Raw genomic sequence first — 11,841 nt, 5'->3', positions numbered from 1 at the left:
CACGCTTCAAGCCGTTCCTCCCTAACCTTACGGTGATTGGTAAGCAAATTCCTTCATTGATTTCACCACCTAAATTGGAATTAAAAGAGCTGCCCGAAAATTTAAAGTACGTTTATTTGGGGGAAAATCAAACTTTACCATTGATAGTGTCGAATGCTTTAACCGAGATGCAAGAATCTAAGCTGCTTAGAGTTCTTAGGGAGCATAAAGAAGCCTTCAGTTGGACACTAGCCGATATTTGGGGCCTTAGTATGACTTTATGTACTCACAAGATAGCCTTAGAACCAGATTCAGTCCCTAAAAGAGACCCCTAACACCGATTGAATCCACCAATGATGGAGGTAGTTAAGACTGAAATTTTAAAATGGTTGGAAGCTGATGTCATTTATCCTATAGCTGATTCAAAATGGGTAAGTCCAATTCATGTTGTACCTAAGAAGGGAGGAATCACAATAGTTACCAACGCAAAAGGATTAGAGATTCCCACAAGAGTCCAGAACGGTTGGCGGGTTTGTATAGACTATAAGAAACTGAACAAAGCCACTAAAAAAGACCATTACCCACTCCCATTCATGGATCAAATGTTAGAAAGGCTAGCTGGTCGCTCACATTTTTGTTTTTTAGATGGCTATTCAGGTTATTTACAGGTACCCATCGCACCTGAGGATCAAGAAAATACCACATTCACTTGCCCGTTTGGAACTTACGCCTTCAAAAGAATGCCTTTCGGATTATGCAACGCACCAGCCACTTGTCAAAGAGGTATAATGAGCATTTTTTCGGATTTTGTTTCACATTTAATGGAGGTGTTCATGGATAACTTTACTGTTTATGGTGATTCATTTGATCAATGTTTGCATCATCTTGTGTTAGTTCTTAGACGTTGCATTGAGACTAATCTGATATTGAATTTTGAGAAATGTCATCTCATGGTTGAAAAGGGTGTAGTATTGGGCATGTCGTCTCAGCTAAAGGTTTGGAAGTTGACCAAGCCAAAGTCGAGGTAATTAAAAATCTACCTTATCCAGGAACTGTGGAAGGAATTCGATCTTTCTTGGGTCATGTAGGTTTTTACCGTCGGTTCATCAAGAATTTTTCGCAAATATCGTCATCTTTATGTGCATTGCTAGGTAAGGATGTGGCATTCAAATTTAATGAGAATTGTAAAAAATATTTTGATGAATTGAAATTGAAATTGATCACGGCCCCTATCATTCAAGGACCGAATTATGCATTACCCTTTGAGATTTTATGTGATGCTAGTGATAAGGCTGTTGGTGCGGCTCTAGGACAAAGAAATGGGAGAGAGTCTTATATTATTAGGTATGCTAGTGAGCTATTAAACCCAACTTAATGCAATTACACCACAACCGAAAAAGAGCTCTATGCCATAGTTTTTGCCTTAGAAAAATTTAGAGCATATTTGTTAGGAGTCAAAGTTGTTGTATTTTCTGATCATAGTGCTCTTAAATATTTGTTGCATAAAAAAGAAGCCAAGCCTAGATTGATTAGATGGATTTTTCTGCTGCAGGAATTTGACTTGGAAATTAAAGATAAGAAAGGTAAAGAGAACATTGTGGCCGATCATTTGAGTAGGATAGTGACTAGAATTTTGAGGGATGAGCCGAGTGATTTATTTCCCGATGAGAGACTTTATAGTGTGTCTAGTGTTTTTCCATGGTATGCCGACATAGTGAACTACTTAGTGACTAAAGAGTTCCCTATGGATGCACCTAGACATTTAAAAGAAAAAATCAGAAGTCAAGCCCGATTTTACTTATGGGAAGAGCCATACCTTTGGCAATTTTGTAGTGATCAAACAATTAGGCGTTGTGTCGATGATAGTGATATAGATTCGGTGCTTATTTTTTGTCATTCTCGAGAGGGTGGAGGACATTTTGGGCCTAAGAGAACAGCTCATAAAATACTTGAGTGTGGGTTATTTTGGCCGACTATTCAAAAAGATTCATATGCATTTTGTAAAAATTGCGCATCATGTCAAAAAACTGGCAATTTAAGTAGCAGAAATCAAATGCCATTACATAATTTCTATGTTTGTGATATATTTGATGTATGGGGTATTGATTTTATGGGGCCTTTTCCTTCTTCTTTCGGTTATCTATACATTCTTGTGTGTGTTGATTACTTGTCGAAATTGGTAGAAGCATTTCCAACTAGGGCTGATGATGTTAGAACTGTGGTGCAATGTCTTAAGACCAACATCTTAAATAGATATGGAGTACGTAGGGCTATAATTAGTGACAAGGGAACACAGTTCTGTAATAGAACCTTGAAAGCTTTATTTGCACAATTTGGTGTCACCCACAAAGTGTCGACAGCTTATCACCCTCAAACCAATGGGCAAGTCGAGAGTAGTAACAAGGAAATTAAGGGAATTTTAGAGAAAATTGTGAAACCTAATAGAAAAGATTGGAGCCAACGGTTAGATGAAGCATTGTGGGCTGTTCGAACAGCTTACAAAACGCTAATAGGGATGTCGCCTTATAGGGTTGTTTTTGGGAAGGCGTGTCATCTTCCCGTAGAGCTTGAACATAGGTCATTTTGGGCTGTTAAGCAATGCAATTTGGATTATAGTTTGGCAGGTGAAGAGCGCAAGTTGAAGCTGCAAGAATTGGAGGAGTTGCGCTTAGAGGCATATGACAATTCGGTCATCTACAAAGGTAAGTCGAAGGCATTTCGTGACTCAAAGCTGATTCGCAAAGAATTCAAGGTAGGGGAAAAGGTATTATTATTTATTTCTAAGCTTAAACTGTTTCCCGGTAAGTTGAAATCAAGATGGCTTGGACCGTTTATAATAACCGAGTTGCATCATCTTGGGGCAGTCGAAATTTGGAGCCTTGATACTAATAAAATTTTCAAAGTAAATGGTCACAGGTTGAAACATTTTTATGAAGGGGAGCGAGCAGCCTGGATGGAGGGAATCAATCTTGAGGATCCATGAGGAATTGCAATGTCGAGTCAACGACTTAAAAACAAAGGCGCTTGTGGGAGGCAACCCACATATTTAGGGAAGTTTTCTTTTATCTTTTCCATTATTATTGTTTCTTTCCATTAAGTAAATTTTTTTTCTCTTTTGCATTAGGGGCAATGCAAACATTAAGTATGGGGGAGAATCAATTCATTGATTTTCTAACGTATTTGATGCTTGTTTTGTTTTTAGCAACTTTCATGAATAAGACTTGTTAAATTTTCTTTAGGAAAATATTAAAATAAAAGAATGAAGATGTATTTCATGAATTCAAGTTGATTGGGGTGGTTGTATGTCGATTGGTTGGGTTAAATTTTGTTTTCAATTGACTAATTTTGGTTAATAATAAAAAATTTTTTCTGCTTAATTGATCAATTATGTGGTCCTTGTGAGGAATTTGAGCCTAGAGCGTATGTTGGGACATCCATGCCAACTTGAGGTGTTATTATTCATTCATGTGTGATTATTGTTATCGACTATCAATTACTCTAGAACTTGCTTTAGATCTTATTAAGGCTAGTAATACATTTGATTTCCATTAATATGATTTAAGGGGCAATAGGAATTAAGCCACGATTACTTATAAAAGCCGACCTTGACATTATTCCAATTAGTTAGCCAATTTGAAGCCTTAATTTCTCAATTTTTATGTACCTCCAAAAATTGAACCAAAGCCTGAATTAACTCACCTTCTTAGGCTAGTTAATTTAGTTTGAAAGTTCATCATAATTCCGACATAAGTTGGCCAATTTGGGGTGATGTTTAGCTAAAAAAAAAGAGGCTGATCCTATTGTAGCCTTTTTCATTAAACTAAATGAAGTGGAACAACTGAATCAGGTGATACGACAATGGAATCGATAAGGGGCTGATTTGTCAGCTATTCTTGAAGAAAAGAAAACAACAACAAAAATAGAAAAAAAAGAAAACAGAAAAGAGGAAGAAAAAAAGGAGACAAGAAAGATTGATGACTTCCGAATGATTTTACTAGCCTAAGAGAACTAGCTCCACCATCCAAATTAATTTCCCCCGTCCACTACACATCACCACGGCCCCATTACAACATTTATTTAGCCTCAATTATATTTATGGAATTTTATGTGTTATGTTATGGGTAAGATGGACAAGCAAGCCTATGGGGCTAATTACGGTCGATTTCAATTTGAGAGCATTAAACACAATGAGTGAAGAGTGTTAATAATTTTATTCTTTCCGGTGAGAATTTATCAAAGAAGCATGATTAAATCCTTTATATTTAAATAAACCAAAATCTAAAATTGTTGATTTCCAAATTTATCCCAAGCATGGGCGAAGCAACAACTCTTGATTAGTCTTGATTTTCTTGAAATTTCTTTTTGAATATTTTCAACTTGATTGCTCAGGGACAATCAATAGCTTAAGTATGGGGCAGTTTGTTAAGTTCAATTTTGAGCTTGATTTATCCAACTAAATTATTTAAATTATTGATTAAATTTTGAGCAATTGAATTTTTAATTAGTCTAAATTATAGCAAGAACATCCCATGCCGTATGGGCATATTTAATGTTAAATTTAATGTTAAATTTTTAAGTCATGTGCAGGTAAGGGGCATTTGGATGTCCGTATGGGCTCAATTTGGAATTTAATCTGCATGAATAAGCTGATAAATGATGATCACATGCTGGTTGAAAGAATTAAATTAACATTGGGACAAAATTCGGCCCGATTGGATGTACAGCAGGCCGAACATGCGACAAAATCAGCTAGGGTATTATTATTAATTCCCTCAATTTCCTTCTTGCTAACGGTGGCCGACTCTAATTGAATCAAGGAATTAACTCAGGCTTGACGAGTTTAATTGAAAATAAAACTCTAGTAGGCTGGAGCTAATTTTATGCGATGGGTTCAGCTAGGAAAAGGGGGACAAGATCAAATTTAATTTTGAATTGTTTGAGGTTATTATCCCATAAATAGAGATGACCAGCAGCTGCAAAAGTCGTCAAAAAACAGAGAAAAATACAACAGCAGAGAGGCGTGGCACCCGAGTGAAGGAAAGCCTTAAATTGAATCAGCAGAAGCCGAACAAGCAATTGAAGTAGCAGCCCAGAATTTCAGCTAATCGGAAGAAGGGAAGCTCGACGATTGGAGGAATTTCTTCTCCAAGACTCAGTTTGTAATTTATACTGATTACAATTGTTCTTGTTTCGTTTCAATTGCTATGAGTGGCTAGAATATCCAAGCTTAGTTAGACACTTATGAAACCTAGCACAAGGAATTTGTGGACTTATTTTGTTTAAATTTGGATTTGGCATTCTTGAGTTGCTTGCTTTATCGTTCAAGGAATTTTTCTAAATCAATTAGATTGATCACCTACTTAATTTAGGACTTTTCTCATAATCATCTAAGTGCAACTCAGTAATCGAATTTCTTAATTACACTTAGAACTGGTGATGATTAATTGGCATGCCGCTAATTGAAGCAACTACAGATTTAATTTTGGAAGCCGCTGGAGGATTTTCTTTAATTAACACAATGTGAAGTCTCTAAAAAAAACTGAATGCACTTTTAATTAGTCAACAAAGAATAATTAAAGGTAGGATTTCAATTATGAATGTTCTCTAATTGAATTTAAATTTACTTGAGATAGGAATTCACTTCGTAAGTGCATTTTCAGCCTTGCTGCTAGATTGGAGTACTAAAATAATTTAAGATCGCGAAGGACTTGTGCCTGGTGGATTAAGGCATCAATAACTAAGCATCCATTCTCTTTAATTTGACAATTTTTCAGCATTCACAATTTAAGCTACAATTTATTCGTTAATTTAGATCATTATTAGCAAACCCCCCATTTTCCCTTTCTTGTCTGCATTTTATATTACCTTAATTACAATTACCTTCAAATAGATTTAATGCGAACTTCTCCGTGGGATGATTTCCTATTTACCCTATATTACCAGTTAATGTTGGTTGAATAACGGATTTAATCTGGTGGTCATAACGACAGCTACCAAGTATGCATGGTTTAGGGTTAGCTTTAGGGGTGTGTCACGACATCCCTTGGCTATGTCACGACACCTAAGGCAATATAGCAATTATGGCTTTCTACTCTCAATGTTACGACATTGAACTCCCCGTGTTGCAACATAGCGACCAAGTTTGAGTTCTTATGCCTTTGAATAGACTCCTACACACTTACTAAGTATGCTAGCCTTATTCGGCCCTTAAGGTCAATAAAAGACTCAAAATGCACTTTTTTTGAATTTAAAATAAACTAAGAAAACCTAGCTAAAACATACTAAAATTGCTCGTATTCAATTTCTTCAAGTACGAAAACTAGTTTAATTTGCTACACTGAATTACGGTAGATCAGTGCCTAATAAGATCTCCTCTCGGTCTCACTTGCCAAAATAGTTCATTAGGGTCGTCAATCCTAAGTTTTTAAGTTCATTCAAATTAGTTTAATTAATTATGATTTGGTCTTTCATCCAAAAATCATCTCACCACATTTCCATCAACCACCTCTTAAAGGTTTAACTACTCATGTTGGAAATAAAACTAACAACCATAAAAATGAAAAGCAAAAAAGCCATTGAAGTAAAGCCTGAGAAAAATATAAAAGTTACATGGCCTGAGACATGGGCGTGTGTCTCAGCCGTGTGAGGCACACGGTCATTTGACCCCTGCAATGTGAATTTTTCTAACTTTTTTTTCTTAAGGTTTCATATGTTCTTGATTTAGTCCCGAATCATTTTTAAGGTGTTTCTAAGGCTTCGAGGGCTCGAATAAGGGACAATATGCATGCGTTTGATTGAATTATGCTACGATTTATTAATGTTTGGAAATAAATATTTTAAGTCATGTTTTTATGGTAATGCTCCGTAACCCTATTCCAGCGACGGATATGGGTTAGGGGTGTTACACAGATTGCTCATAGATATTTAAAAAGAATTGGTCATATTCGTTCAAACAAAGGCAAGATATTTACGAATTATTATGTTGGTGACTTATTTGGGTCCCAAAGGTCTTCTGAGCTTCTAGCGTTTGAGGCTTAGGATGGTTCGGAATTGAAACTATAGACACTCGAAATAGATTCAAGCATTGGAAATGGTTAAGCACAAGACATTGTTCCCTACTCGCGTCCAATTTATTTACAAGCTCACCTCCTTATTTCTCTCGGGTCCAATTTATTTACAAGCTCACCTCATTATTTCTCTTTCCCTCGCCTACCTTATTTCTCCAAAATGTTAAAAGGTATTACGTTATATTAGTATGTACAAAATTTTATAATTGTGAATCAAAAGATTTTCCTTTTCGAGCTTAATTTTGATTTAGCTCTCTTTTTCTTCATTTTGCACTCTTTCGTTCAGTTTTTTTTAAAAATAGTATGTACTAGTTCACATAATCTCTTCATTTTCTTTTTTTTTTTGTACACAAAGCCACCGTGATGTTTCTACCTAGCCCTCAATGTCCATGGCTCGATGTCCATTACGTAGTGCATTTTAAAGAGTGAGAGTGAAAATGATTGAGAACTATACTCATTTAGGCTCGAGGCTTTGATAATAAGGCTTACAAGAAAATGGTACTTGAGGCTCAAAGATATGAGAACAAGGGGTATATAGCAATAGGTAAGCTTTTAGGCTTTAGCCTATTACAAACATTGTCTAAGGTCTTTCCCAAATCAATCACGTGCACCAATTCTTACAAGCATACATCTATTGAAATGAATAATTAACAAATTAAATTATTTATCTATAAGGATCCATATACTTTATTCATCCTATGGTACACTTTATACATTTTAATTTAGGTTATTACCTCCACCCTATTATACACATTAACTAATTGAACTAACTAGCCTACAATTAAGAATAGTAAATTATCTAGTATCATTCAAAATTTACAAGATTGGAAATTATATGTATTTATTCAATATTTACAACTAATGACTTATTACCTAATTGTAGCCCAAGCACCATGCAAGTACACAAAATAAAAGATGAAAAAAGAAAAATAATTTTGATATTTTTGAAATTTTTTTAGAAAAGGTGAAAAAGTAAAAATAAACACAAAAAATAACATAACAGAAAGAAAAATAAAACACATAAAATTATGTGTACCCCCTCACACTTAGACTACACATTGTCCCAAATGTGTTCCCCAAAAAGATAGGAGGTTACTAGACTTCCCTAGAATAGATCATTAGACTAGCTCGGGGGTTCACCTACTCATTGAAGCTCGCAAATGTTGTGTAGTCTTTCCGGGTAACTCGTTGTGCATAAAACAAATACAGAAAAAAAACACAAGACAACCAAGATCTGAAATCTAAAAATAGAAAAATAAGTCCTAGAAGATAGTGTAGTTTAATAGTTTACATACGACATAAATAAATAAAAGTAAAATGTGAAAACATGAAACTATGCATTGGAGGTGTCATCCTCCAAGTTCGTTACCTCAATTATTGGCGTCTTTCTTTCCTTAGGAGTGGCTCTCTTGGTGAGTGTTTAGGCGATGGGCATGCTTTACTCTCGGATGACAACACATTAGGTTGTTAGACGTGCGAGGCTGAACATATCCTTGGTGGTATCAACATATGGTGTCATATCATCATCCTCTATCGCCTCATCATTAGGTGCTTTGCCTTCAGTACTCCCCTCCTCATCGTCTTCTGCCTCTTCGACTTCTTCCTCCTCATCTTCATCATCCACAGATGAATCACTCGACTGATCTAGCGATTATATGCCCTCTACTCCGTAACTTGCCATAAGCATATTCATAAATGGATTCATTGCCTTTTGCATTCGAGTGTTGTAGCACACATCTTGACCTAGCCTACATTTCCATTATGCAGGCTCATCCTTAGTCTTCTTCTTGGTGCTTGTCTTCTTTGCTACTCGAGGCACGTCCATCTTGTTTTTGTGTCATTGATTCCAGTACTGAATCTACTTCCAATGAAACTCTTGGAATTGGTGGAGAAAGGAATCATCGATGATGCTGCAAGTGGGACGATGAGTCTCCCCAGTGGAAGCGATCTCCATGCCAACCCAATGACCAAATGCAGAAAATAAATACCCACTTTGTTGCCCACAATGCAACACTTCAATTGTTGATTTATCCATGTACCTACACAAATTCTTTTGCGTTGCAAATGAGTATAATAGGGATGCTGTAAAAACATTAAAATTATTAGTTTCGAGTGCGGGTTAAAGATGAGTACATATAAATTGCATCTAATTTTATAGAATGAGGAACATGATTGTTTGTTTAAAGAGAGAGGTCAAATTGTTGAAGCTTCCCGCTTCCACTTGCCTCTACCTTCCGTAAGGTAGTGCAGAATTGTGTCTGTGTCTACGTTAGTAAATAGATTTAAAACAGGGATGACATATCATCTTCTTCGTAACAAAGGATGCCATAATATTTAAAAATGGCCAAGAAGGAGATATCCACACTCACATATTTGACGTACACCCGATTGTGTTCAAAATTTTTCAAATTGGAGTAAAAATTCAATATGATGGGTACTATGGTAGGTTGCTTAGGAAGCATACAAAAATTGTTCCACCTGTGAAAGCAGACATCGCTCCGAACTTCATCATTAAATTAAGAGGCCGGATCAAATCTGCATTCAGGGATGAACGCTTGTCCCTGGATAGTCTGATAAGATTCCACAGCCTCTTTTTATGCAAATTTATCACTATTGAATTCTGAAAACGGACCCTAGGTGGTTTGGCATCGAGACTATTTTTGTTGTTTTTAGGGCATTTTTGTAATTTTTATAAATTTTAAACAAACAATAGTACATTATTATTTCAATTAATCAACTAGTCATAAGCAATCAATCAACAAACTAAACTAGCGATACTAAAAACTAAAATAAAATAAAAATAAAGGAAACAAAAGCAACAAGAACGATTATGAGAAAATAAATGAAAAGAAAACTTCAATGGTTTGATTGTCGTATCCAAATTGATTGATTTGACGAAGGTCTATGTTCCCCAAACAATTGAAAAAGAAAAACTTGCAAAAGGAGGGAAATAACCAAAACAAGAGAACAAGTAAAGAGAATATGCAAGAAAAATAGAGATTATAGAAAATAGAAAGGGAAGGGAGTGTTTAGGGGTTTAGATTTGAATAGTTGAGAAGGAAATAAAGGGAATGGGTATTTGGGGTGTTAGGAGGCTTAGACTCCTAAAATATACGGATCACGATCCCGACTCGAATATTTCGATACTCAGCAGTGGATATCGCGATATCCCCTATTGTTGAACCATTCAAATTCCATTTTGTATGAGGTATCATGGTGTTGAGGGTTGGGTATTGCGTTACCACTATGTAAAACAAAAAAAATTACTTTTGAAATTCTAGGGGTATCGCGATACCAAAGTTTCGATATCGGGATATTTAGAAAATTTTTTTGCCCCCAATTGAAACTGTTTAAAAAATCACAATATCCCCCATTAGTTATCGCAATTTCACTGAACAAAACCCAAAACACTTGCAAAATTCTCAAATTTCTCTTAACTTTCAAAAATCTAACCTACCAAGTTCAAATATTAGATAAACATAATGTAAAATCCTAATCTAAATGCAGAAAGTATATGGAGTCCATGCTCAAGAATACAAATATTTACAAAATTTTGGTTCAATTTCCACATGCGAAAAATTAAAAATTTCATCCAAATGATACGTAACATCCCCATAGTGATGCTTGCACAAGGTTCTGTGAACCAACACACGTCTTATTTTCTTCAACCCTACGTGTTGATTCACTGATCGTCTCTTTGCAATGCATTGTTTCCTCACTCAAGTGCCTTGCATCCTCGGTCTAAAACCTGCAAACATACACCACTTCAAATATTTCACCTTGTTAGTCGCATGATCGAACACTACCTGAACTACTTGACACTTTAGCTCACTATTAGGGGACGTTTTCTTCACCTTAGGTTTAGTTTCTCTACACCTAAAGGTCTCTACCTCTCAAATTACTTCTATTTTCATCTCTCCCTTGCCCACATCTATGGTGGCCTTAGAGGTAGCTAGGAATGGTCTCCCTAATAGAACTGGTATCTCTAAATCCTCCTCAAAGTCAAGGACTATGAAGTCAATTGGTAAGATGAATTGTCAAATTCTCACTAAAACATCCTCTAAAACTCCCTTTGGGTGGACTAGGGACCTATTGTCTAGTTGAAAGGTTACTAAAGTTTCCCTAAGATCACTTAGACCTAACCTACGGTAGATAAAAAAGGGCATTAAGTTTATACTCACTCCAAGATCGGAAAGTGCCTTGCCAAAATTTACACCTCTAATCTCTATGGGAATGGTTAAACTACTGAGGTCTTTGAGTTTTAGTGGGACTCTCCTAGATACAACAACACTAAACTCATCATTAAGAGAAAATCTCTCTTTTTTATTAATCTTTTTTCTCCTAGACATCACTTCCCTTAGGAACTTGGCATATTTCAACACTTTTTCTAGGACCTCAAGCAATGGGAGGTTGACATTCAAAACCTTAAACATCTTGTGGAATTTTAGAAATTCCTTATTGTCTTACTTCTTCTTCTCTTCTAGTCTACTCGAAAAAGGTATAAGTGCAGATTTGGTTGTGGTGTTAGAACGATTCTATCCTTTAGTTCTGTAACACCCCAAAATAGGGCCTGAGAGTTTTAGGGGTATTTTAAGAATTTTAGCTCTAGAGTGCTCAGAATTTTGTAGCGTGGTAAATTGAGATAATTTTCGACTATGGAATCTTAGCTGTTAAATTAATTTTTGAAAAAGTGCTCTAGAAATCTTTAATTTGAGGGAAAAAGATTGAATTGAAATAGAGTCAAAACTGTGAGTTTTTAAGAGGCAATTAGTCTAGATTTTAAAATTTAGCCTAT

Source organism: Gossypium raimondii, chromosome 1, assembly GCF_025698545.1.
Source record: "Gossypium raimondii isolate GPD5lz chromosome 1, ASM2569854v1, whole genome shotgun sequence".
Lineage (NCBI taxonomy): Eukaryota > Viridiplantae > Streptophyta > Magnoliopsida > Malvales > Malvaceae > Gossypium > Gossypium raimondii.
This window is presented reverse-complemented; position numbering follows the sequence as displayed.